The 27,101-nt window shown below is 46.3% G+C and overlaps 1 protein-coding gene across 3 annotated transcripts in view; it reads right to left on the bottom strand.

Moving 5' to 3' along the window:
- SLC7A1 (solute carrier family 7 member 1) overlaps positions 1–27,101 on the bottom strand; it is a 78,554-nt gene that overhangs the window by 32,504 nt on the left and 18,949 nt on the right. For 2 of the 3 annotated variants that reach the window (XM_027589353.2, XM_027589355.1), the window contains exon 2: positions 8,693–8,792. The gene's annotated coding sequence lies outside the window, so the exon portion shown is untranslated. Of the gene's footprint in view, positions 1–8,692; positions 8,793–10,507; positions 10,561–27,101 lie in introns of all 3 variants that reach the window. The other variant, XM_027589354.2, reaches the window with a different exon arrangement.

Genomic DNA, 27,101 nt, shown 5'->3' with positions numbered 1-27,101 from the left:
TTTGGAGAACAGGCACGGAGGGTGTGGAGAGTTTGTACAGGAAAGCAGCAGGGACAGGGGGCAGGGCTGACTGGCAGAGGGAAGGGTTTCTGTGTGTCCCACCAGGAGAGCGGCATCCGAACCCTCCTCTATCCCCTGGCACACAGGGGGCACCGGACAGTATTCACAGGACCATATCATACATAGCACCCACAGCGGACACTTGGTGTTAACCGGCTGACTTCAATTTAGGAAGCTGACAGGAAACTGACCTTCATCTTAGGTAATCACCACCATTACCATCAACAACTTATGAGGGTCTCCCTCTATCAAAGGAGATTTTGTTCGCTGAATAGTTAATGGTCTGAGTTACTAAAGAGTACGTTTCTGTTTCTCTAAATGAATATAAATGTAAAAAGTCATCAGTTGGGTTAAAATCCAACCTAAGCAACATACTCTTATCTACAAAGCCTTGGAACAGTTCCCATTTTCCTCCCAGACACCTTCTGTCATGGGGTGTGCTCTGTCCCTACCTCCCGTCTTGCCCTGAGGACAGCTTCCCCGCTCTACAGTGGGACAGCTTGAGTACCTGCGCCCTTCAGCCTGGGGTTTTGTAAGGTCCAAATTCATTATCTTTAAGTCAGTGCTTGGGGTTCTCAGTTTCCACGTCTAAGATGAGACACTACTGCTGTCGCGCCATTGCAGGGCTCATGTGAGGGTCAAATGAGATAATGCATTAAAGGAACACACTGAGAAGCCAAATCCGTTACTCTTCTGATGCAAAGAGCTGCTATTATTGCCACACCAGTAGGCACAAATTTCTTTCTCAAAATCTCAATCTGCAATCTGTTTGTCAGTTGTCTCTGCTTCCTGGTAGCCGAAGGCAGGCAATCCCCATCAGCAAAGGGTTCCCGTCACTAGGGCTATATCTTTAACCAAAGGCTTTGCCACAGATACTGCTGTCTACTTAGCTCTACTCAAATCTTTTCAATATTGTTTCCTCAAATTGAAGAATGATATAAGAAAGAAGAAGCCGGGGAAGAACTGCTAAGCACGTTTTCACAAAACCTAGATACACAGCTACAATCTAGAAATGCTCCTCCTTAAGCCAGCAGGATGTGATTAGACAGTAGTTATGTCTCTGGATGGCATTTCCATCACTAGGGAAGGCTGTGCTTTACCAGGACAGATGCCCTGGGCCTGTGTGTAGAAATGCATTACAACAAAAACATGCATTCTATCAGGAGCTCAGAGCTCCTCTGACACATGCCTTTAATCATACTTACTTTTGCAGTATGTAACGAAAATGTTCTATATCTGGAATCTGAGGCCCAGTGATCTACAAACTCTGTGGGCAGGTCCAGGGGGAGCCCTGCCATTGCCTCTCTAGTACAATGTTGATTAACCAGAACCAAATAGGAGCCTGGTCCTAAGGAGTTGGAGATTTCATAAAGTCAGCATTATATGAACTGTTAAGCACGTCATTTGGGCCTTTAAAACTGTTACACATTTGGCTCTCAAATAGAAAAGAAATGTCTTAAATAAAGTTCCCCTAAGATTAGAATTCAGACTTACTACCATAACATTGCTTCTTTAATTCTCTAGGCCTCTAAAGTATCCTGAAAGACAGTTTTCTGTGGCTCCTTCCAGAACCGTCCTCTTTCAAAAAGCACAAGAACTGGCATCTGGACCTAGAGCAAAGCAGAGGATTCCACACAAAGCTGATCTAACTTTCACTGCACACTCATAGATCAATTATTTTTACATTTACTAATGCATTTACTCAACAAACCCAGGCAGTTCATGGATTTAGACCCCAAGCTCCAGTAAATTTCCACGCTTCCCCATCTTCCCATGGTCACAGGCAACTGTGTGAAAAAACCTGGAATTTCTAGAAAATGCACTGGTTCCAAGGTAGACAAAGAAACTGTGAAAAATCAGGTCCAACTCCCTGAACTGAGCTGGAGAACAGACTCACAGAGGGCTGGGGTCCGCTGGAAACAACCAACATTCTACACCAGCTTCTCGACAGAAACACACTCAAGTTCATTTAATCCCCATCAGAGACCAACAATAGCAACTGTTACTCCCCTCAGGAGAATATGAGTGGAGTTTAGACAGCAGTGGAGCCAGGATTTGAACCTAGGTCATCGGATTCCAGAAACCCTACTCTATGCCAGGTGCCAAACGGACTCAACTTCAGCCAAACTTATTCTCCCTGCTGCCGACAATTCTTAATGTGTCACCTGGTCCTACAAATAAAAGATTCACAAGGTTAAATGACAATTCCTCTGTAAAAATTAAGTCAATTAGTTATTCACACAGTGAAGTAAATTCACATAATCCACCCACTTCCCTCCAGCCTCTGGCCAAGACCCACAGGCTTCAAGGTAATAGGAGCTTTATTTGGGACTGAGGAAAGGGTAGTGGTTTGGGTTGCAGGGCCCAACCAAGGCTTCAGGGAGAGTTCTGGAAACCATACAGACAGCAAGCCTTAGAAAAGTGTGTGGAAGAAAGAGCAGGCCAGAGCAGGTGGACTAGACATTATGATGGAGAGACCGCATCCCTGATAAAAGCGAGGAGACAGTGTCAAGAAGAAAAAAACATGAAAGAGCATCCCTGAGAAATAACAACATACTGAGTGCGAGCTTAGACAAAATGGCCCGGAAGGGGACCAAAGTAGTTGGCTCTGAACAGGTGATCACGGACATTTTTTATTTTCTGCAGTTTGACAATTTTTTCTATGAGTGTGGACTGCTTCTGAGTTAAGGGGAAGGAAATATTCTGATAAAACCAACAAACAAGTGGAAAAAAAGCAAGGCACAAAGGTCCAAAGACAAGTTAAATCCATGTCAAGAGTCTCTCTGGGAGATGTGGATAACTGAGTACATGGGATTTCATTGTGCTTTCTCCCTACATTTGTGCACATTTGGAAATTTCCAAAAGTGAATGTGAAAAGAAATTCATTCACTCAGGGCTGACCCAGAAAACAAAAGAAGAAATTCTTCCACAACCTGTATCAACCCCTACCTCTGGGACCAGAATAGCACCCCCAGTGCTATAAGCCATGGACACATATTAAATAGTCTTTTATGCAGGATTAGGTTGAATCATATGAAATTGTCAATATTCAGCTATTTTTTTCACATTAACATTCTTAGTTTATTGATCCTCTCATGAAAGATCTGCACAACCACCAGAGATAAAACCACTGCAGCATCTTTACTCCTTCTGTTGTCCAATCTCCAGCTCACTTTTTGCCAGCACCAACATTGGCTTTTGCAGTCCCCCTGACTTTCTTCATTCTGTTCTTGCGTTCCTTTCGCTATTTTCTTGATGTCTTTTTCTTCTCATACAGGCCATGTCTTGCAAGTCTGTGTTTGGGTTCATTTTTCTTTGCATAATCCAAGGAATCATAAATCATGCCAAAGCCGGTGGTCTTGCCACCACCAAAAAGGGTTCTGAATCCAAACACAAATATTACATCTGGTGTGGTCTTGTACATTTTGGCTAGTTTTTCCAGAATTTCTGTCTTAGGTACTATTGCCTTTCCGGGGTGAAGAACATCAATGACCATCTGTTTCCGCTGAAGTAGTCGGTTATCATGAACTTCCTGGTCCGGATAGTTACTGTGCCGTTCATGATGGAGGCCAAGCTTCAAGCAGCCGGAGAGGAAAAGACAGCCACGAGTAAAGGATTTGTCATAGGCAGACCTGGTCATACCTCTTACCACCAGCCTTGTTCCTACACATTCTCTGAGCCTAAGTCTGTATCACATTTGGGGAGTTAGACTGAAACCAGAAAAGGCAACAAGGGTTCCAAGTAAGAGATTCAGTGGGGCGGGGGCGGGGAGTGATTCAGAGGTTCTTCAGAAGCTGGTAGCAGCTGAAAGACAGACATCTGTAGGCATGCGTGTTTTGGGGCATGTTTTGCGTACCCATGAGGGACACGAGTTTGTCTTGGGGTTCACCTGTCACAGCTGAGGTGACCTGGGAGGGAAGGCACAGGCCTGCTGAACCGCCCAGGACGCACGTCAGACTACCCGGGGGAAGCGGGGTGAGCGCAGTGAAGCAGGAGGGCGGGACATTTACAAGAGTTTTGAATGGCCAGCCGAGGGTTTTACATTCGGACGTGAAATTTTTCAGCGAAGGAAGGACATCACAAAAATATTATCTTGGGAGGACCGATCTGGTCTTGTTGTGAAAGACAGACTGGAGGACAGCACCGGGACAGCTGACTGCTTGTGGCTCAGCCTTCTTTCATTGAGGAGCAAATCAATTACGTTTGCCTTTGAGCATGGTATTTTCATCCGACTAATAAAGCACTTTTGCGCAAGCAAAGGCTCTAATCTTTCACATTTACCTGCCATTTGCTCCCGGTCTCAGCTTCCTCCTCAAAGAGCCCAGAGATACACAGACTCCACACACCCACAGTTACCATGGGAATTATCTATGTGGTATATGTCATGCACAAATAATCCCTCAGCAGGAAATGCCTCATTCTATGGTTGGTTTCCTGTAAACGATACTTTACCCGTAGCCAAAATCTCAAGCCCTCATCCCAAAGAAAAAAGCATGTAAACATGAAAAGAAACGTCGCAGCCTCCTCGTGGGGTCGGCTACCTTACCTGTTGAAGTCCATACCTGTTGCACTCATCTACCTTATGTAATATACCTGGAGGAAACACCCTGGTATGTGGGGCCAGAACAGTCTCTATTACAGCAGAGAACGTGCTTCTCTGGGCCGGAAATGACTCTGAGGCCAATTTCACAGGGGTCCGTGCACCACAATGCTGGAGCGAACCACCAACGGCCAGCAGAGGACTGCCAGAGGGTCAGGCTGACGTCAGGTGGACGAAGCAGTCCAGGAAGTTGGACAAGTGTCGCTCCTTGAACTGGACAAGACAGTAGCAGTCAGTGCGCAGGGGCTCTTTTATCGTGCGGGACGGACCACCGATGCATCCTCTGTCACAGGCAGTGCCACCTGCTGTGTTTTACGGAAGACTCCAGGGCAATCCTGTAACCAGCCTGTTCCCTACGGAATGCTACCCGAATGAGACCCCAGAGCCTCTCAATATAACATCAGTCAATTATCCAGGCTGCCATTCACTGAAATTCTCCCTTCTTTGGTGACTGCTTTATGACAATTAGGCTCCGCATCTTCAGAGAATGAGGAGACACAGCACAGACTTCTGTTGTTTTGGGGTTTTTTGTTTTGTTTTTAAAGACTTCTATTTATTCATTTGACAGAGAGAGACACAGCAAGAGAGGGAACACAAGCAGGAGGAGTGGGAGAGGGAGAAGCAGGCTTCCCGCAGAGCAGGGAGCCCAATGCGGGGCTCGATCCCAGGACCCTGGGATCGTGACCTGAGCCGAAGGCAGACGCTTAACGACTGAGCCACCCAGGCGCCCCCAGACTTCTGTTGTTTTTAAGGAATTTTTAAAGGGTAACCATAGACATCACAACTTAGGCCCCAAATAACGCTCTCTACATACCCACTGCCACAGAAAAAACTACTGGGAGGGCGTCTTAACCTTCTAAAAGTTCACAGGCAAGTCAGTCACTTGAGACTCAGGACCACATTTCCCTCTACAAACAATGCGACAAAACTGCAGCCAGGTTCTAAAGCAGCTCACAAACAGCAACTTAACCCGACATTCCTGCTGGAGAAGTGAGCACTCTGGGGGCATCCACCACCCAGCAGGGTCAGGAAGGCACGGAGGATATCCAAGTTGGTTAGAAGAATGAATGGACCCTATAGAGTTGTGATCCTTTAAAAGATTTAAAATCATGGATCATTTTGGAAAAAACAAAGGAGCAAAACAATTTTCCACACAAATGGATAGCAGATGGCAACCACTTTTCAAGGAGCAAGGAGAGGCGATCTGTGGTGGGCAGTCGCTAAGGTGGCCCCATGATCTACTCCTGGTGTTTCCTTGAGTATGTGTGGGAACTGGGACTGCATCCAGTCAACAGAACGTGGCAAACGTGCTGATGTCATTCTGCGATTATGTGACATTCCATCAGGCTCCATCTTGCTAGCAGCCTCTCTTTGCCAGCTTAATGAACCAAACAGCCATGCCTGGAAAACCAGCGAGAGGCCGGGGCCCCAGGGTCCTACAACCATGAAGAAATGGATTTGCCCAACAACCTGGGAGATATTAGAATCAGTTTCTACCCGAGCCATGCCTCCAGATGAAAACCAAACCCTAGTCAACACCTTGACTACAGCCTCGTGAGCCAAGCTGTGCTCTGACTTCTGACCACAGGAACAATGAAACAATAGATGTGTGTTGTTTTAGGCCTCTGGGTTTGTGGTGATTTGTTATGCAGGGACAGAGCACTCCTCTGTGGTCCAAACAGTCATGAGATCGTGAGTGAGTCTGCCTTCATTTCTCTCTTTAAACCTTCAAGGAGCTAAAAACCAGAGCCCATCATTTCTTTAACTTCCTCTGTTTTAATGGTAGAGTTAACCTTTTCTTGACCTGAAACTATATTTTCTTGGTTAAGTCTGAATGATCTGAAAGCAATTTCCTCCTCTAGAAGAATGGCATGCATTAAATGACTATTACTTCATTTTCCACAGAATTGCATGTCTGCCCTGTGCCACTCTCCTGGGAGTTACAGGAGCTGCAAAGATAAGGCATGCGCTGTCCCTGCGCTCAGAGTGCACACAGCTTGGGAAGGAAGACGAAAGCAACCATCTATCCATTCAGCAAATATTTGCCTTAAGCCTACTCTATGCCTCCCCGCCCTTCCAGGTGCTGATCAAGTGCAGGGAAAGGAACCAAGCTGCCTGGCCTCTGGGCAGGAAGACAGAATGATAAGCCAAAGAGCACAAACAAGTGTGCCACAGACCAAAAAGCCTCCAGGGGGCACACCACCTCAGTCGCCATCTGGCACCTGGTCGGAATCTCTTCACTCAAGAAGGGGTGACCTCGTGGTGGTTTCCAGTAGGTTGTGAACTCCCCTGATTTAGGTGCAGTTCATGACACGTGTCCGAGGGCCCAAGAACCATGGATGGCTTCCTCACGCATTCTGTCACAGCATCCCGATCCGAGAAACAGATCTGATAAAGACTTTTCACTCCGAGGTGAACAGTCAGCCCTGCCGCCCCCCCACACCCGCGCGCCAAGCCCTGGTATTAGGTAACAGGAAGAGGCTCGAAAATAGTCTGGTAAGACAGCAGAGACACATCGGACGATTGCAGGAAGAGGAGGAAGAATGCAGAATGCACTCACTCTAAGCACTTTTACTAAATAAGCCCTGAAAGGAGAAGAAAAGAAAAGGACATCTGAGGTCTACAACGGCTTCTGGCACGACTGGGGATAGCCTCCCACATCCCTGCCAGCAAGGATCCAGGTTTCCTGACTGTCTTTGGGAAAGCGCACCTGGTAACCCTGCACCCTTGTTCCTGACACTGACAAGGCTGCCAACAGCCTCATAAACAAGGGGGGATCCTCTCTATGACGTAGGAGCCATGGGGAGCCCGCCCCCTCCTTCTTATTTCAAGGCCCTCGGCTCAAAGATGCTTCCCTGTGGCAAAGATCATGGGCCGAATCCCCCACAAAGTCCCTCTGATGAAGGATGACCCTGATTACGGGTGCATTCTTAATATAGCTATATTTGAAACTAAGAATTTGAAAGGCCCAGAAGACCATAAGAATGTGAGACGGAGGAAGAAACGTCAGGTGAGGTTCGTTTATAAACATACACGCCTGAAGAACCTTTACCTCCATTTTTTTTAATGCACAAAATAGTGACAATAAAAATGAAGTGCCCAAACTTGGTGAACTTGTTACTTTAATCAAAAAATAACTGGAGCAATAGTTTTTAACTATTTTAATAGTACAATCCTTCTTTCCCAAACCACCTCTTAGGCTGAATCCTGACGTGAGAATCAGATAAAACTGGAGCCACTCCGACACAGAGAGACGGGAGACACTGCGGCCTGGGGGCTCGACCCGACCTTCCCCGGCACTCCCTGCCTGGCTCCTTGGCCCCCTCAGGACTCTGGGGCTCCAAGGACCCGCCTGAAATACACCGACCTATAGCAGATCACTACAGCATCTGAACCCAAAAACAAGCTACAGGAGAATCCCTAAGTAAAAGAGGGAAAAGCCAAGGAATGAGGGGGTAGGAGCAGGGGGAAAAAAGCTTGAGAGCAGGAAGGAAACTGGAGCTAGCCCTTGACCTTGAGAAGCGCAAAGGTTCCAAGAGTCAAAGGCAGAACCGCAGCACAGTGCCTCAGTGCCACCGCACTGCACACCAGCACGGACGGGCCAGGGGCCCCGGGCCAGGGGCCCCGGCCCAGAGGGGATCTCGCCACGTGCTGCACACCATGCCGCATCCCGGCATCTACACCAGGAGTGAGGGGCAGGCTTCGGCAGATCTCTCCACAGCATGCCCTTGGCAGCCTCTGTTCAGAAGCCTTGCCATCTGTAGGGTATTTTGAGTTTTGTTTGAAGGAAATGTAGAAATTCAATAAAACCACAAAAGCAAAGACACACGCCTGTCTTCTGTTGAGTGGATGGGCCTGAAGAGCCAGATGACTCTGAAAAGGCAGAGTAGTTATAAGCTTTGGAAGACAATGATGTAGGGTAGAGTTGTGCGTTAACCTATAAAAGTCAACAGCCAACAGAAGGACTCAACGGACAATACATTCTAGCACCCAGGAGACCATCCTGCTGGGGTGCAGGTGGGCAGACTGTACCTGGAATGGGACGTGAGAACTCGTCACCTCGTCACCTGAGGATCACCTGCGTCCTGGAACAAAGACGTCTCAGGAGGCACAAGATGGGAGCTTCTGGCTCCTGGAAAGCAAAGAAGAGACGTTAGGCCCCATCAGTTTGGTTCCCAGAACCTCCACACCTGTGGCTGTGACAGGGAGGGATGATTCCATCCAGCTCAGTGTCAGGAAGGACACCCCACCTTCCGAAGACGAATGGCGTGAGTGGCTGGGAAGGTGAGGGTCCGACCATGGGGACTGAGCAGGCATGCAGCGAAGCACCACTGGGCAGGGAACAAGACAGGAAGCTGGACGAGATGGCCTTCAAGCCATTGATCCTACCACGTTACCTCCATCAATGATGATCCTATCTCAAACAAGAATGGTATCAAAGCATCACCCAGACAGGCTACTTCCACAGATCTACGACACAGAGGTAGGTGAGCAAAAGCTCTGAGGCCCTCGCTAGGAGCCGTGAGGGGAGTGAATCCCCCCTCTGACAATGGCACTGAGAACTGAGACCAGCAGAGGCAGACAGCCTTAGCTGGGTCCTTCAGGAAACAGTCGGACACCATCTGTGAATGGCCATTTTGCAAAGGACTCTCCTGGACCAGCAGTCAGATGGGCACAAGTGTACTCCTACCCCGTCCACATCAGGATGGGCTGGGGTGCTCTAAATGTAGGATGTGAGCTCTCGTGACGAGCATAGGGGAGTGGCCTGCAGTCCCAGAAGGGATCGAGTGACTCAAGTCACCACTGTCTGCAAGTGGGAACAGTCACCTTCGTGGAGGGTGTCCTAGGAAGAAGCTCCTCAAGGAGCAGCATATAAAATCCTTTGTTTCCTCCATCTTAACCATTTCCACTTTGCACACACTCACATGCTCACCCAGGAGCTGGAGAGGCCTAATTAAGCCTCCTGAATATGATCTGCACTAATGTGAACCCAGAGAGGATTATCATTATGCCAAAGAGGCACATGAAGATGCTAATCAACACCGAGAGTTTTAGAACTTCAACAGCAGCAGACCGGATTTCCCACAACCGAAATCTGACTCCATCCTGACCCACACATTCATTCTACATTAATACTTCATTCTTTGCCCCTTTCTGTTTTGAAAATGTCCCCCTCAAACCTACAGAAAGGTTAAATGAACATTTACGTGGTCTTCATCTACATTTACACCAATATTAAACACTTACTGTATACGCTTTATCTTTATATAAATATAAACTGTTCTCACAATCCACTTGAGAGTGAGCTATAATAGTTATCATGACACTTGAACTCTAAATATTTTGGTAACTCCTAAAAATGATACTCTTCTATAGAACTGTAATGCCATCATCACACCAAAGAAACTGAACATTCATTCAGTAGCATCTCAAACACAGCCCAGGACCAAATGTCCAAAATTAACAACATATTGCTCATTCTCGATCATGTGCCAAGCACCACAAGGGCACTGAGAGGGCCACAGCCCAACAGGGGAGACCGACATACAGATGTATTACCGCGACAAGGGCACTAAGGGGGTGTGGCTCATATGCGAGTATCTCCGCAGAAGAGAAAGTAGTTGGCTCCACCTGGAGACTGAGAAAAGGCTTATGCAATGAAGTGATATTCAGAGGACGAGTCTAGCCAACATATACAGAGTAGGAACTGAATGTGAAAATGGAGAGGCTTGAATGTGACAGCCAGAATAAGTCCAAATCCCAATTCCAGGAACTTGTGAATATGTTAGGTTACACGGCAAGGAGGAATTAAGGTTGCCAAAGGAATAAAGATGCTAATCAGCTGACCTTGAGCTATGAAGATTTTCCTGTGGCGAGTCTGATGGAATCAACGAGGGTTCCTACAAGATGGGAGAGGCAGGAGAGTCAGTGTCAGAGAGATGCAATGTGAGAGAGACCCCATCAGCCATTACTGGCTTTGAATATGTCGGGGGACCAGGAGCCAAGGAAGGCAGGCAGCCGCTGGAAGCTGGGAAGGACAAGGAACCACATCCTCTCTCAAGAGTCTTCGGAATGGAGCACATCCCTGCCAACACCCTGACTTGAGCCTGGTGAGACCTCTTTCGGACTCCTGACCTCCATCCAGAACTGTATGGCAATACATATGTGTGGTTTTAAGCCAATGAAAAAACAAAAACCTGTAGAGGCTGGAAACAAGGCTGGAAACTGTCAAAGCGCTGGGAGATGGGGGGCAAAGTCGTCCAAGCCCTGTGGCCAAGCCAAGAAAACTATGCTTTTTGTTCTTTGGGGAAGGAAGAGACAGCCAAAAGCCGTGAGCGGATCTCAATCGTAGGAAGAAAACTCTGGAATAAAAGGAGCGGAATCTAGAAGAAAAACAACTGATAATGTTTGGTGCCAACGATCAAGTTGAGCTTTCAAACAAAAAAACTTACAGGTTTGGAAAACTTGCATCTGTCACCAGGAACTCGAAAGTTTCCCAAAACTTAAAGACTTTTCAGATGACACTGGTGGTGATATTAACAAATGTGATTTTCAGAAAACAGTTACATGATCTAATCTGTCAAGATCTGGAAGATCTGCGTAATTCAGTAAGACAGTAATTCACCGAAACATGATCATACATGGACAAACAATTGATTCAAAGTACAAAATGGAATTTTTTTAAAAAGTACAAAACAGACCTATTTTCAAGTACAAAAAGCCCGTCAATATGGTTTCAGATTCCACTGTGGAACCAACTCTCTCCTTTCAAGTTTTTGTGCAGTATCAAAAAAGAATACCCATAATTATCCAAAAAGGCTACTGAAGTCCTCTTCCTTTTCCAAGGACCATCTGAGGCCATAGTTTCTTTATGTATTTCAACGAAAACCCATCAAAATTGACCAATTCATAAGCAGACATAAGAACCAAGCTGCCTTCTATCAAGCTGAAACATTAAAGATATTTGTAAATATGTAAAACGATTCTACTCATTATTTTTTGTTGTTGTGGAAACTAGTTATTTTTCATAAAAATGTTAACATAAAATGATGTATTGTTATTTTTAGATGGATTAGTACATAAATATTTGCAGCTGCTCTAATTTGTAATATGATAAACACTGACACATACAGCCCACATGAGCAAAGCTCTTTCAAGTTCTCAGTAGTCTGTAATTACACAGCACAAGGGGGTTCTGAGACCAAGCAGTTTGAGAACCGCTGCTTTATGGGCTGTCCAGTCAAGTGAACACAGCCAAGCTGGATACAAGCTCATGTCACAAAAGCTGCTCTCCTGCTTCTTTGGGCGTGATGAAGCAGCCTACTCTGCTCACATTTTCCTGTCACGGTATACAAGCAGTTAATGCCCAACTCAGAAGTCCTGAAGAAAAGCATGCCATACATTAATCCAGGCTGAACTCATCAGGATTAATGGGATTGGAATGCATAGCAAATACATTCATTAGTACTGCTTTTCTTTAATCCAAGAATGTTCTAGCCGATTTATTCTATTTCTACAGATTTGACAATACACTTTTTAAAAAAAACAGAGTAATGAGAATGCTACATAAACTTCACACTTTAAGGACACGATTTCACGTATTTCATAAATATGGCAAGCAGCATTTCAACAGCACCCCAGGACGAGCTGGGCTCTGTGTAACAGGGGGACACCCGGCATCCGGACAGGGCGTGTGTATGCAAAATAACATGAAAACAGCAGCAAACGTATTTCCACTGAACAGTTTAGACATCAGAAGTAATCAGATCTTTTCACTAGGTACACTGATGAAGCACTAAAAATGTTTTGCCATTTATTAAACATAATGCCTGCCCAACTTTTTGGCAACTTAAACAGCTGCTTTGCCTGTGAGTGTGTTTTGATTCTGTTCATTCCACAAAAGTTTCGGGTGCCAGATACGGTTCTAGAACCCAGAGACGCAGCAGTGACCTGGTTGGACGCAAATCCCCAACCTCCTGGAGTTTACGTTCTATGCCTGGAAACACCTCTTCAAAAAATAAGAATGGATGAAATGTCAACTGGAGGAAGCACGCTTCTGATCTCCTAAAGCAACTCCATGAGATACAGGATGAGCCCCAATAACACGAGTATGTGCTCCATCCCATGAGAAGGGCAGATGCTAGGGTTACTGTAAGGAATGAAGCTACAGGGAGCTCAGTTCAAGGCGGCTAGGGGATTTCTGTCAGGTCTACTGACTCCAACCAAGATCTCTGGCAAGAACAGAGCTCCTTTAGGATGGCCGAGCACCTATGGAAGGGCCAGGCCAGTTCCCAAGGGAACATGGAGGATGTCAGAATCCTGGCAGGGGAGCATTTGTAGTTTAAAAAAGCAAATCCTGATTAATTCTTTTTTGGCATGAATACTTTTCAAATTTCAGCCTAAGATTTTTGTTGGTTAAAAGGGAGCACAGGCTAAGAGGCTGCCAAGTAGTTAAACGGACATCAATTTTCTGTTCCAGGGAAGAGGGGGAGGATGGAATGAAAGCCTGAGGTACCGAGAGGAGCCTGCAATGTCCCCAGAGCCAGCAGGGCAGGCCTCCAGGCCTCACCAAAGGATCCAGCCCTGCACTCAGAGACGCTCAGACTTCCATCCCCTGCTCCGGGGGGGGGCTGGCAGATGGGCACCGCAGGAACTGCATCAAGGACGGAACGCCCCAGCAGCTGCGCCTGCACCCCACAAAGGGGCACAAGAATGTGGGAGCTGTCCCTGCTCTCCTTCCGCCTCCCAGTCTTAAAACTGCATTTTCGATCTACCCAGAAATGACCAGACCCTTATTATCTGAAATAATTCACTCCCAAGGGGCACATCTGGAGGGTCCCAGAAACCACAATATTTTTACAACTCATGTTCCCTTACGTTTCCATCGGACCCACATTTTCGGACTTCCATAGCTCCATGACCGCCTAACACATGCTTGCTTCCCAGCTTCTCAGTGATAAGGAAATGTCTTTTACCCCCTGGCTGTGGGCTTCACAGCTGCTACTAGGCGGTTTCCCAGGAAAACTCACACTGGATTCCAGCATCCACCTGAGAATGTGAATACCTCACCTCTTCTTCCAACTTCCAAGCCCACCCGAATCCCACCTGTACTGGGGACCTACACCAGTTTCCATCCGCTCCCTGAGACAGACAATAACATTGAAGCATAAACACTGTTTGAAAGACCACAGACTCCATATAGACATTTGTGGTTCTATAAAACTTATTACGGGAAAAAATTACAAACTCTAAAGGAAATGTGGTCAAGGAAATAACAGCAAGATATTTATCCTACCCCCAATCCTTCAATAATTAAAACTACTCCAGCCATTCTGCACCAAGGAAAAGGCCACTGGGCTCACAATTTGATGATTCAACCTTCCTCTGAGACGCAAAATACTCCATGAAAAGGCCACAACATCCTTCTATGTTGTGTACTGCAACAGGCGAGTGAAGGCTGTTCTTCGCCATTGGCCTGTGTCTCCTGGTGATGCCCAGGGAAGAGGAGGGGTGGCAAGAGAAGCTGGGAGGGGCCGAGTCTGAGGTTACAGGGCAACAGTTCTCAACTAGGGCTGCTTCTGCTCCCGCCAAGGGGCATCTGGCAATGCCTGGAGACATCTGTGGTCGCCCCAAGTGAGGGACGGTGGTTTTGCCATCTAGAGCTCAGAGGCCAAGAATGCTGCCCAACATCCTACAGTGCACGGGAGGACGTCCACAGCAGAGAAGTATCAATAGAGCACTGAGGTAGAGAAAGCCTGTCTTACTGCGGGAAACCCTAGACTGCCAAGTGTTCTACAGACTTTTTTAGTGAACTAGTTTAAGAATTCTGTTTTGTTTTTTAAAGCTTCAAATAATGTCTGCAAACAAGCATGTATTCACTGGAAAGCAAAACCTTGTCACTACATCCCTGGAGAACCCTCCACTGTCCCGAAACCAGGATTGAGAATAACTAAGAGGCAAAGCAGAAGACAGGGAAGAGTAAACAATTAAAAAATGTAGTGGGACTAACACATGCTTCACTTATTAATCTGAGTTCTCATTTCTGAGGGTGAGTCGGTATCTTGTAGAAGGCTTGAGACCCAGGTGCTCGGCATGACTCTGCTTGGAAGGTGAAGGTCAAACCTGGAAAAGCTGGGATGGCCACGCAGGGCCCCTGAGAGAGAAGGGAACCAACAGGCTGAGCCATACTATGCTCACAAGAGCAGCACAGAGAATGCCTCATCCGCATTTCACAGGTCTTTCAGAACAGGACCTCCACTGTGACAGAAAGATCCCGTTGCCACTTCATTAAATAGTCCTCTTGTGCAAAACACACTGTTTCAGTGTTTGAGTGGAAGGACATCTCTACTCTGCGGGCTCGGGCTCGGAGAAAGCACAGAGATGAGTCAGCGTTCAGCATGTGAGGATGGCCACTTCTATCCCAGAAATGTTCTGCTCACCAAGGAGCCATGAACCTCTATTTTTTCATGCCTGAGATTTGAAAAATGAAACCATAAATTCAAAGAGTTGGAAGGGATCAACTTGTCACCTAAGGAAGAAATCCTCCCAGAATGTCATGGGAAAAGCTGACTGGGGCAGGAAAGAGAGGGGAAGAGGGAGGGAGGGCAGGTACAAAGAAGTGACTCTCCATGCTGCCACTTCCCTCCCTCCCCCTTTGGGGCTCTCACCAACCAGCCTCTGACTTCTGCCTCTGTTCAGGAGTAGTAAATACGCATCCGAAGCCAGACATACCACCCCATGGCAATAATAGTAAGAAGAATGGCTCACTTTCCTATTAAATGGCTATTAGGTGCCAGCCCCTTGTAAGGCACTGTATGTGCATGACCTCATCTAACACTCAAACCAGGCCTTGAAGTTTATGCAGCTGTTATACCCATTTCACTTATGGCAAGCCAGCCGTGTAAAGTAGTTATAAAGCCGAGCCTTGGTTCAAACCACGGCGCATCTGACTCTTAAAGCCACTCGGCTGCTCCATTATTTTTTTAAAATGCTACTGAAACTCTACATGAGAGTATAATAGGTCCCGCAGGGCAGTGGGCCATGATATAATTACAGTAAAACTTTAATCAGACACACAGAGGATCCTCCCACTTAGCAAATGCAGTGAGGGAGCAAGGAGGCATAGATAGGTCTTCAAGGTGACTTTGGTTTCCAATCTCTGCTCAACCACTGACCAGCTCAATGAGCTGGGGCAAATGGTTCTGAATCTGTTTCCTCACTCCTCCAAAGAGGAAACTACTGTTAAGCTCATGGAATTGTTTTGTTTGTTTGTTTGTTTGCTTAAGATTTTATTTATTTGACAGACAGTGAGAGAGGGAACACAAGCAGAGGGAGTAGGAGAGGGAGAAGCAGGTTCTCTGCCGAGCAGGGAGCCCGATGCAGGGCTAGATCCCAGGACCCCCTGAGCCGAAGGCAGACGCTTAACGACTGAGCCACCCAGGTGCCCTGCTCATGGAATTGTTTAAAAGTAGTAATAAATTGCGATTATGCATATAAATATGTCCTGCACTTTTTAAAGTAAATACATTCCTAGGAGACTGTCCCTAAATAAGTGATAGCATTTCAGAAATACTCTGCCTTGGGGCGCCTGGGTGGCTCAGTCGTTAAGCGTCTGCCTTCGGCTCAGGTCATGATCCTAGGGTCCTGGGATAGAGCCCTGCGTTGGGCTCCCTGCTCAGCGGGGAGCCTGCTTCTCCCTCTCCTTCTATCACTCCTCCTGCTTGTGTTATCTCGCTCTCTCTGTCAAATAAATAAAATCTTAAAGAAAAAGAAAGAAAGAAAGAAAGACTCTGCCTTCATTTCATCCTGTTCTGCAAATGCACTGGCTCCTGGTTGGCATTTTGAAATTTCTCCACCAAATAGCTAATGAGCCATACAAATAGATAAATGCAGCCAGGGGGAGCTGCTATTTTAAGAAATTCTTCAGTTGAAGTGAACAATTGTTTGATGTGTGAATAATCAGCTCTTAATTACATGGTTTGTCAATATTTCAAAAGAATTATCTCACTAACAAGCTGCAGGGGTAGACTGTGGCACCTACCCTGACTTTGGACATTTGATGTTTCTCTCTGCCAGTAACTGAACCCAAAGAGTTTAATAAAATACAGTCGTTGCCAGTGAGGAAGTGGCGTATTATTGAAAAAAGAGGTACTCATGAAACGTACAAATACAATACAAAAACCACAGGGTGTTCTCCAAATAAGCAGCAGAGAAAGGAGACATGGGGGAATTTCAGAGCAACAGACCCAGGATGAAGAGGTCAGGGGAGGCAGCGGCCAAGGTGAAGGTTTGGCGAGGCTGAGGGAGGAAGGTAGGCACTCCCCACGGAAATCAGAGCAACATGGAAATCTGGAGGTGCAGAACAGCACAAGGGAGTCCCGAGAGGCAAGGGGAGCCAGCCTGCCAGGGCACGGACAGAAGTGAACTTGGGGCTATGCTGTCCATGGTCTATGCAAACCTTCTCCAAGATCTCTTCTAGCTCTATAATGGATCCCCCCAAAAACACACACACATCTTTGGACCCTACACTGACTGGTACATTCTCCTGAGACTCAGTAAATGTAACACATGATCCCTATTCAGGATTCTCTTAGGCCACCTGTAAGGGCCCAAGCAGGAAAATAAGCCTCTTGTACTCACGCTGTGTGCCCTGGAGAGGTGTCTGGGAAGGATGGTGTCACTCCAAGACACCGAGTGGGCTCCCCCCGAGATGCAGCCAGTAGCCCACCTCTCTAGTTCCCCTACTCCCAGTTCTTGGGCAGCCTCTTCAAGTTACCCACCTCCTCCCTACTGCTGCTCTTAACCGACATTTTTTTGGAGCAGTAGCATCTGGTGCACCTGGGTGGCGCAGTCGGTTAAGCTTCTGACTCTTGGTTTCGGCTCAGGTCGTGATCCCAGGCTTGTGGGATAGAGCCCCAGTGGGCTCCGTGCTCAGCACGGAGTCTGCTTGGGTTTCTCTTTCTCTTTGCCCCTCCCCACCACTCTCTCTCTCTAAAATAAATAAATAAATCTTTAAAAGAAATAAAAAAGAAAGCAGTGGCATCCATGCAGACAGACCCTATGGTTTGGGGCCAAGGACCCTCACCTATGCTAGCTCTCAAAAGGCAGTGACTTGGCTTTTTATTAACCCGTCCCTTTGCCAAGTCAAAGTTAAAGTTACTTCTCTTTTCTGGGGGCCAAAAGACAGTGCTGATTGTTTCATAAAAACCTATGGGGAGGGATGCGGTGATGGTTGCACAACAACGTGAATGTACTTAATGCCACTGAAATGTACGCTTCAAAATGTACGATAAAAATAGTTTTTTAAAAAAACTAAGAAAATTCCTCAAAAAATTGAACGTACTTACCTTATGACCCAGCAACTTACTCCTAGATATATAACCAAGATAAATGAAAGCACATATCCACGCAAAAACTTGTACACAAATGTTCACAGCAGCATGACTGAGGAACAGCCAAAAAAATGGTTCAACAACCCTAATATCCACCAAATGATGAATAAATAAAATGCAAAGTGTCTATATAATGGAGTATTATTCAGCCATACAAAGGAGTGAAACGGGGACACATGCTACCATGCGGATGAACCTTGAAAACGGCAAGCTAGGTGAAAGACGCCAGTCACAAGAGGCCACATATTGTGTTATTCCGTTTATATGAAATGTCTCAAATAAAGACAGAACGTGGATTAATGGTTGCCTAGGGCTGGCATGGGGATGGAGGAGGGGATGGGGAGCGACTGTTAATGCATACAGGCTTCCTTTTAGCGGTGATGAAAATGTTCTAAAATTGTGCTAATGGTTGCTTAACTGTGGATATAATAAAAACCACTGAATTTATACTTTAAATGGATTAACTTTATGATATTAAATTGTATTCAATAAAGCTGTTAAAAAATTTTAAAGCTAAGAGGAGCCCAATCCACCAGAGACTGTGGCACGGTTTTCTATGAAGAGTGCCAGGGCAGACTCCAGGATTTCTGTGCAAGTCCCGTGTAACAGCAGCACTTCGTCCACGTACTTTAACTCCACCTCAAGTTAAAATCTACCACCTCCCCCCACCCAGAAATCAATAATTATAGCGCTGGTTGCAGCTGGTAAGAGGAGCTTACACAATCCACTTATTATATGGAACAGTCATTTTGCTGTGAGCGCTTCACCAATGTGAAATTATGTCCTATTTAATACACCCTCCCTGCAAGCACTGGGTCTTTCTCGTTCTGTTCCACTGCAAACGTAAGCTCCAGGTGTAACACAGAGCATAGATACTTCATCATGACAGGGCACAGAATAATAAAATTGAGCAAGAGTGCAGTCCGTTAAATAATATACTTAGTTAAGCTTTGAACTCCAACGGGACACAGGGGAAACGCCTCTCACTCTGTGTGTAGGTGGCCCGGATCTCAGAGAACATGGGAAGGCTTTAATAGGTGATCAGAAGTAAAAGATCATCAGGCAGTAAAAAAAAAAAAAAAAACCCAGTAAGGTTTCTCAACACTAGCACAGAATTCCCAACGATCATCAATGGGCGCTACCAGGACAGATAAATCACCAGTGAGGCAGGGAAAAGACATGTCCAACTTGGGGAGCTGGAAAGAAAAATGTACAGGAAACAAATTTTGGGATACTTTCTGCACTGAATGTTCGGAATGCTCATGAGGCTTGGTGGCAGCCCTTTGTCTGCCTGGGCACACCTGACAAGTGCGTTCATACTACTCTCCTGGGCATTTACAAGCCCTGGGTACAACTCACTGCAGGCAGGTGTCAGCCCGCCCCTATCCTCCCAAGGACGTGTCCCGACCCCGCAGCAGCTCTGAAGAAGCCTGTGAAGACAAATGATGTGGCCAGGAGAGTGGCCCAGGTCCAAGAAAGTGGGGCCTGCCTGCGCCAGCCCAGTGATTACCAAAGGGAATTAAGCAAGCACTAAGGCTTGAATTTCTGTACTTCGACAGACTGAATTTGTTCTCCTGGGGCTAAAGCTGGCTGTGTCGCTGCAATTCTATATAGGAACAGTGATGGAAACCAAATGTGCAGGGAGTGAGTTACGACTCCAAAGGGTTCCCACCTTTCTCCCGGGAGAGAAGGGAGCAAGGTGGGCAGGGCACCAGACACACCTGCCATGTATATCAGTCGGGGCTCAACTGAAAAATGGCTCTGTCCTCTCGGGTTTTCTCCCATTACCTTACACAAAATTTCTTGAGGCACTTCTTGAGAACATTGTCATCGATGTAAAATAGTTCCCAAATAAGAAATCATCAAGAAATGCCAGCGCCAGCAGAGTCCCAAGACAATCCAATACATTCCAAACCCATCTATCTTCACACCTCCTTCCTGAGTTTTTGCTGTATCTTTGTAGCACGCGTACTGTTCTTTATAATATCCTTCCTTAAAGGAATCCTCCTCTTCTGTAATTTAATTATTTTTTGTAGAAAGCTTTGTATTACTCGCAAATGGAGGACCACCAAAATGATTTGAACTCAAATATTAAACTCAGCTCCATTACCCAATGGATGTGCCGTCGGTTTCCTGCAGGGACCCTAATGACCACAGTCCTACGGGTGGTGAGCTCCAGACTATTTAGATAAAATGTTTGTGCACTCCCTAAAACTGCACACAGGGCACACACACTGTGCTTAGGAAAACAGAGACCCAGTCCATGAGTTGGCAAACTATCGTGCGTGGCCCACTTTTGTATTGATCCCAAATTAAAAGTGGATTTTGCAGTTAAATTTTCTTTTCTTTTCTTTTTTAAGGAGGAGGAGGAAAAAGAGGAAGAGAAAGATTATTATTCAAAATACCACATCTGGCCCCAAAAGCCTAACACATTTGCTACCTGCTCTCTATATATCAGTTTGCTAAGCCCTGATCTAACCCATCCCTTTATTTGATCAGTGAGGCAACCCAAATCCAAACACACTGAATGACTTAGAAGCACCTGCATGCAGGACTTCAGGATCCTAAGTAACTGAAGGAACTTTACCAAAGAAGCCATCAGTTTAAATGCTTTCAAAATGGGCCTCTGTCCCATCATTTGAACATTTTAAGAATTGAGTCTTATCTAAAGCAAACCAAAACGTGAGGACACACAACTCACCTAAATGGTCTTCGTCCTCCAACGCTTGAAGTCACCTCCTCTTCTGTTTGCCCCCGAGCCACCCTCTACCCTCCTCACTACATACTGGGAGCCCACCTGTGTGTACCCTGAGCTTTCTGGGGCCAGCAGGAGGAGACAGGCTCTGTGACGGAAGATCTCCCCCACGGAGCTGTGGTCACCAAACCCTCCTTTGTCCCTCCAGGCCTAAGGTGCTGGGCCACTCAGGGTCCCCTGGTAACCCCAGGCCACTAACACAGTCACACCACCCCTAACCCTGGCCCTGCCTCTGTAAACAGTTGCTTTACTCAACTCACCGCCAATACCCAGCTTGAGAGTGCCATCTGTTCCCTGCGGGGGCCCTGATGATTCCAGCCTTAGGGGCAGTGAGCTCTGGACGTCTGCAGCTGCTTCTGCCACCTCGGGAATGTGAGCAGTCCAGGCCCACTGTGAGCACAAAGCCTCTATTATGGAACTGCACAGCTGGACGGCGCCTGGACCACCTGATGATCCACCCTCCTCCTCCAAAGTGAGCTGCTCCTGAGCTGCCCGAGACCTCGCGTGGTCTCAAAAATGCCCAGAGAGATTCTAGTGATTAGTTATAACAACACACCACGTTATAAAAAGGCTTTTTTTTTTTTTAAGTCTTCAACTTAATTTAATAAAATCTGAGCAGCTGGTATATCACAGACACTGTGCTCGGTGTTTCCAACGCACAGATCAACAATCAATCCTCATGTTATAAATGAGAAAACGGAGCCTCAGAGAGTCTGTGGTGTTTGTCAGAGCTCTAAGTAGTTGTGTAGTTGTCCCAAACCCTCTTCATTCAGCCGAGTCCCCGCCTGAAGCCACCTGTGTGGCTGACCAGCAATACCCCCTGCACCCCGCACGGTGCCCTTGCCAACAACACAGCAAGGCCACCCTCTAGTCTATCCACAGCCAGCCCCGTCACATTATAAATCAGGAAACAAGAAGGAGAAGGCCAGGGCCGGGCACAGAAAGTTTCCTGAAGTAACAGGGAAGCTCCCTCACAGCCTCATGCACATCACATTACCTGGACCGGCCAGCAAAGCAAACTATCTAGTACCTCCTACCTGACCACAAATCCCTAGGCAGGTGCATTCACCATGTCTTTACGGCATAAAATGAAATGGCTGCTGTGGGCAGTGGTCCCTCTTCTGAACGTTCTCTGTCCATGAACTTGGCGTGGAAGAGAATACCAAGGCTCCCTGCACCTGGGTGGGAAGGCCTGGGAAGGCCTGGCAACTCCTATCAGGCTACATTATTGATTTTAAGGCATACTGAGTGGGAAAATTTTTTTTCCTATGCCCCATTTTACACCTGCTCACTGATCTGAGGAATCAGAAGCCCTGCCTGACCTTGGCTGTGCAATCATGGGCAAGTCATTTGACTTCTCTGTTTCACCTGAAAACTGGGAGAAGGGTACTGCTTACCTCACTTACACCTCACCCCATCCCTGCCTTCTCCCTACTGTGAGAATCAAGGAGCAGAGAGGCGAGATAGAAATTAAAATCTCACATAAGACTGGATTCCATTTTTTCCTTCTGCGAGATGAGGATAATGGTAATCATCACTACTTCAGAGTTTGGGAGAGGCTCAAATGAATTAATATGTGCAATGCACTGAAGAGCACCTAGCACATAGTAAGAGCTATATGTTTGCTATTATTTTTATTAGCTTCTTAATTTACAAGAGATCTTATTAATAGCCAACTCATGAAGTGAATGTGAAAATTAAGTCCTCAAAATAACTGCACTCTTATAATATGAAGGTATTCAGTAATTGACAAGGCACTATACAAATATGTAGCTGAAAACATAAAAGTAAGTTGTCTGATTTTTCTTTTTTTTTTTAAAGATTTTATTTATTTATTTGACAGAGAGAGAGAGACACAGCAAGAGAGAGGGAACACGAGCAGGCAGAGTGGGAGAGGGAGAAGCAGGCTTCCGACCGAACAGGGAGCCCGACGCGGGGCTCGATCCCAGGACCTGGTATCATGACCTGAGCCGAAGGCAGACACTTAACGACTGAGCCACCCAGGCGCCCCTGATTTATTTCTATCTACCCTAATTCAGATGGTAAAAGACTTCAGGGCTGTTGCCTAGAAATCTTAAAATTGGCTTAAAGCTATTAAAAAGATAAACATGACCAATGGATATAAGATACATGAATTTTATATAAACAATATAATTAATAATGACTGAGTTTTTAGCCACTCATTTTTATTCTAAAAGACTGAAACATCCTGGTTTCTGTAGCACTAAGACAGATGTCCTCTGCAGCGTGTGTGACCACAGTGGCAGTGGCCACAGCCGTCCTAGCTCCCCACGTGTCATTCAGGCTCTGGGAAACGCTCAGTGAGCGCTCCTTTAAAAGTCAGCAGGTCATCTGGAGCAGGCTGAGGGTCACTCCCCCGGATGACACCAGGCCACCCAGAGACCTTTTCATCGGTTTGGCTCCTGGGCCAAATCTGGAAATTTTCGCTTTCATTTAGAAAAATAAAACGTTCTGTTTTACCTGCTCTACCACAGGGGCGGCTCCTCTGATTTCTTCCACTCTGAACTCAGGCGGGGAAAGAACGCCCGGTCAAGAGGCCGCTTTCCTCCTTCCAGGAGGTCTGGCCGTTCACAAAGCCCCGTTATTTGTTTTGCCGAACTGTGTATACATTGAATGGAAATGTTTGTTTTCCGTGTCCCACTTTACGTCTCTAAAGACAAATGATTAAAGAATTATTTCAGGGGCTTTTTTTTTTTGCTCATCCCCTCCAAACTGGTCATATCAAGCAGCCTCACTTCCTGCCTTTTAACTCACATTCTGTCAGGGTATCATCCACTCTTCTTTGTTGACCTTTATGTGTACAATGTTGCTTCAAAACCCTTCTTCAAAGAAAAGGTCAAAGTGAAATGTGGCTGGGCCGGGTGCCAGCCGGCCGGCAGCCAAGCAGGCACCGGCTCCCAGCGCTGAGGTTACCTGTGGGCGGTGTGACCAGGTGCCAAAGGCAGGTGAGGAGGCCCACGGCTGGCCCGCCGGCTCTCCTGCTGGGGCACACTCAGTCTTGCAGCCCCCTCCAGCCGCGGCCCAGCCCCTCCACGCAGGAGGCACTTCCTGGGCATTCCGCTGCTTGCGCACTCTGTGAGGAACTGCAGGGCGCGGAGAAAGCTACGGGGTCCCTGCCCTCGGGGGGCTTGTCATTTAACAGGGGAGAAAGGAAATATGGGAAAACGTACTAAGAGAACACGCAGGGGGATTTCCGAAGGACGGAGGGCCGGGAAGCCGAAAGCCACCACGGCCGAGGTCACTGCCATAGGAGTGGGACTAGAAAGGAAGAGGCATGTGCCAGAGGGGGAGGGCCAACAGGACGCAATAAATGACTGACTATTAGAGGCAGGGGACGACAGCAAGTCAGAGTGAACTCTAAAACCTCAAGCCTGCTTGACAGGGAGACGGGGGATTCCTCAAGAAGTGATGTCAAGAAAAACACATTTGGGCAGCGAATCTGAAGTCTGGGTTTGGAAGCACCGGGACTGAGGTGAGGGTGAGGCCCGCGAGGCACCGTGGCCCCGACCGTTTGAGCCCACCAGTCTCTCTCTGCCCCCGTTCGTAATATACCGACAGGTTAGAAGCCTGTAAGAGAAGAGAATTAGCAATATGGTAGACCAAACAGACCATCTAGAGAGAATTAACATGTACACACGATGGACAGAGGCCAACTCAGTGTATAAAAAATTCAACTCTGCAAAATGTGATCTAGGATAGATCTTCCAGACTTGGAAGGAACAAGAAGTGCAGAACACACAGTGGCAGAAGCTACACTGAGTAAAGTCTGCTATGGATAAGGGCTGACGGATGCAGAAAACCTTTCCTGAAAATGGAAATGGAAAATAATTTACCCTGATGAGAACGTTTTCAGAAAAAATGCAAAATTCAAGTGGTTTATCGGTGCTCCAAAAAACTTAACTGACTTAAACTGAAGTTCACTCAGGGAAATAGTTTCATCAACAATTTATCTGTGATGATATTGTGTATATGAAAATGTGTATATTCACATAGTCAAAATATCCTCAGATCAAAACGGTGTGTCCAGCTGAGCCCACGGGACTGCCCGCAAGCAGCTGGGTGTATGAGTCTGACATGGCGGCTCCGGATGGGCCTGCCCCGTGAGAGGGGAGTGCTGACAGGGACAGAGCTCCCTGGGAGACACCAAGGCCAGTACAAGACTGTGGGGGAACATTCACATTCTGGGAGGCTAAGGAGGCAGTGAAGAGGAAGAGAACAGCTCTAGGAAGAGTCCACAAGCAGATGGACTCTCTGAAGGAAGTGTGGCTCCATGCGTTTCCTTGCCGGCCACACCCTCACCCTTCAAAGGTGCCAGAGGCCACAACACAGAGGGTCTTGATGCTAGCTTGGCAGAGAGTTGCCAGATCAAATATAGGAAACCCAGTTAATCTGAATTTCATGCCAACAAAGAATAAAGCCTTAGTGTAAGTATGTTCCAAATGTATCATAATTGTGTCCCAAATCTGCCAACAAATACTTCTTTTTAGTGTAAAACAAAAGAAGTTATGCTAGAAAAGTATCCATTGCTTATCTATAACTCAAATTTAACTAGGCATCCAGTATTTTTATTTGCTAAATCTGATAACCCTAGCTTGGTGCTGATGGCTCAGGCCTGAACACCTCACCCCCACCACACACCTCCTTGCCCACGGCCATCAAACTGCCTCTCCGCAAAGGCTCCTCCACAGTCCCCGCAGTGAGTGGTGACCCCCCCTCACAAGCTGTGCCTGGAGGGAGCCTCCTGCCACAGACCCAGAAAAGGAGAGTCTGCCGGAAAAGGGAACGACCAACCATGTTAACTATTTCAGAGAGACAACGGGGGTGCGGAATGATGAGAGATCACTGAATCTAATTAGAAAAAGAGGCAACTGTGAGCAGTTTTGGTATAGTAGTAAGAGCTTAGTTTTCAAATCAAAGTAGGTGGGAAGAGCATGACATTCACTCTAGTTGGTTTCATCATTAAAAAAAAAAAAAAAACAGCGTTCTCAGCCAACTGCTTTGCACCTTCACAGTATCTGTGAAGCAGAGAACCCCCAGGAATTATGCCCCACAAAGGGCATGCACTTTGGTAACTCGGTGCAAGCACCTGTAGGCACACAAGCAATATTTGCTGAATGAATGAATGAATTCTATACTTCTCAAAGAGCTTGTTTTAAAAAATCTGAAATCTTATATGATTACCAAAAATGCAAATCTGAGGTCAATTTTAACACTGCGTGGCAGTCACCACAGTACCTAACAGTCTTTGCTCTTCAGTTTGTCTGTGGAGGGTTATTTGTGGTAGGAATCACAAATATCTGTGCTGGGCCTAAACCAAACAAATGAACAAAAACACCTGCTACTCCACCTGATGAAGCACATGTTAAGATTCACATAAATAAAGCAGAGAAGAAAGGATACCACCTCCTAAACTAAAGTGAATCTAGTTCAGAACGCATTTTTTTTCTATGCCCCTTTACGTAACTGCTGTAACTGTTCTTCAGTTATGGGAGCGCTTAATCAAACAAACATCTAAGAACAACACAATTTTCTTATTTAAACATAAAAGTATTTTCAACCCTGCACCAATTTCCCTTGATCTGTGTTGGAAGAAATCCCAGGGACTCCTTACCAAAATAATAAACTTCAAAAAAAAGGGGGGGGACATATATTTTTATATAAAGAATACTATATACTGCTTCTAACTTAGGATAAATCAACAGTATATTTTGAATTTTTAAAAAGAACCAACCCTTTATTTGCTTTGCTACTGTGGAACTTTCCACTCTGCTACAAGGCCCCAAATTTAGAAATTACAAACAAACTTGTGCCTGGACAAAGTGAAAGCTGTATTTAGCTTATGGATATGCTAATTCTTGGCACAAAACAAACACTCTCTGCCTCTGCTGCTAGACTTCTAGGTATTTTATGACCGAGTTAAAAGACTTAAGCTGAAAGGGAGTTTATGTGCAGATTAAAATCAAAGGTTTTTCGTACCAATGCCTTAAAGGCTTAAATTCCAAATGGGGTCTATGTTCTCAGTACTAACTTTTTCAGAGTTGGTCCGAAGGGACAGTCCTCTGTCCTGATATGGAGGACACCGGCACCAGCTCTGGCTGTCTGCCACGGCCTTGCAACTTCCAAAGAAGGACCCACAGCTCCTCACACAGAGCCGAAGATACACCTTTTACTATTAATCGTCACCAAACATCATTAATGCTTCATGTTGCCTACTGTCCCCGTAAGAGCATAAACTCATGAGACTGGCAGAGGCAAGAAACAAAATGCATTCTGC

The sequence above is a fragment of the Zalophus californianus genome, chromosome 3 (genome assembly GCF_009762305.2).
Source record: "Zalophus californianus isolate mZalCal1 chromosome 3, mZalCal1.pri.v2, whole genome shotgun sequence".
NCBI lineage: Eukaryota > Metazoa > Chordata > Mammalia > Carnivora > Otariidae > Zalophus > Zalophus californianus.
Note: the sequence above shows the minus strand (reverse complement) of the source record. Positions and strands in the feature narration are given on the sequence as shown.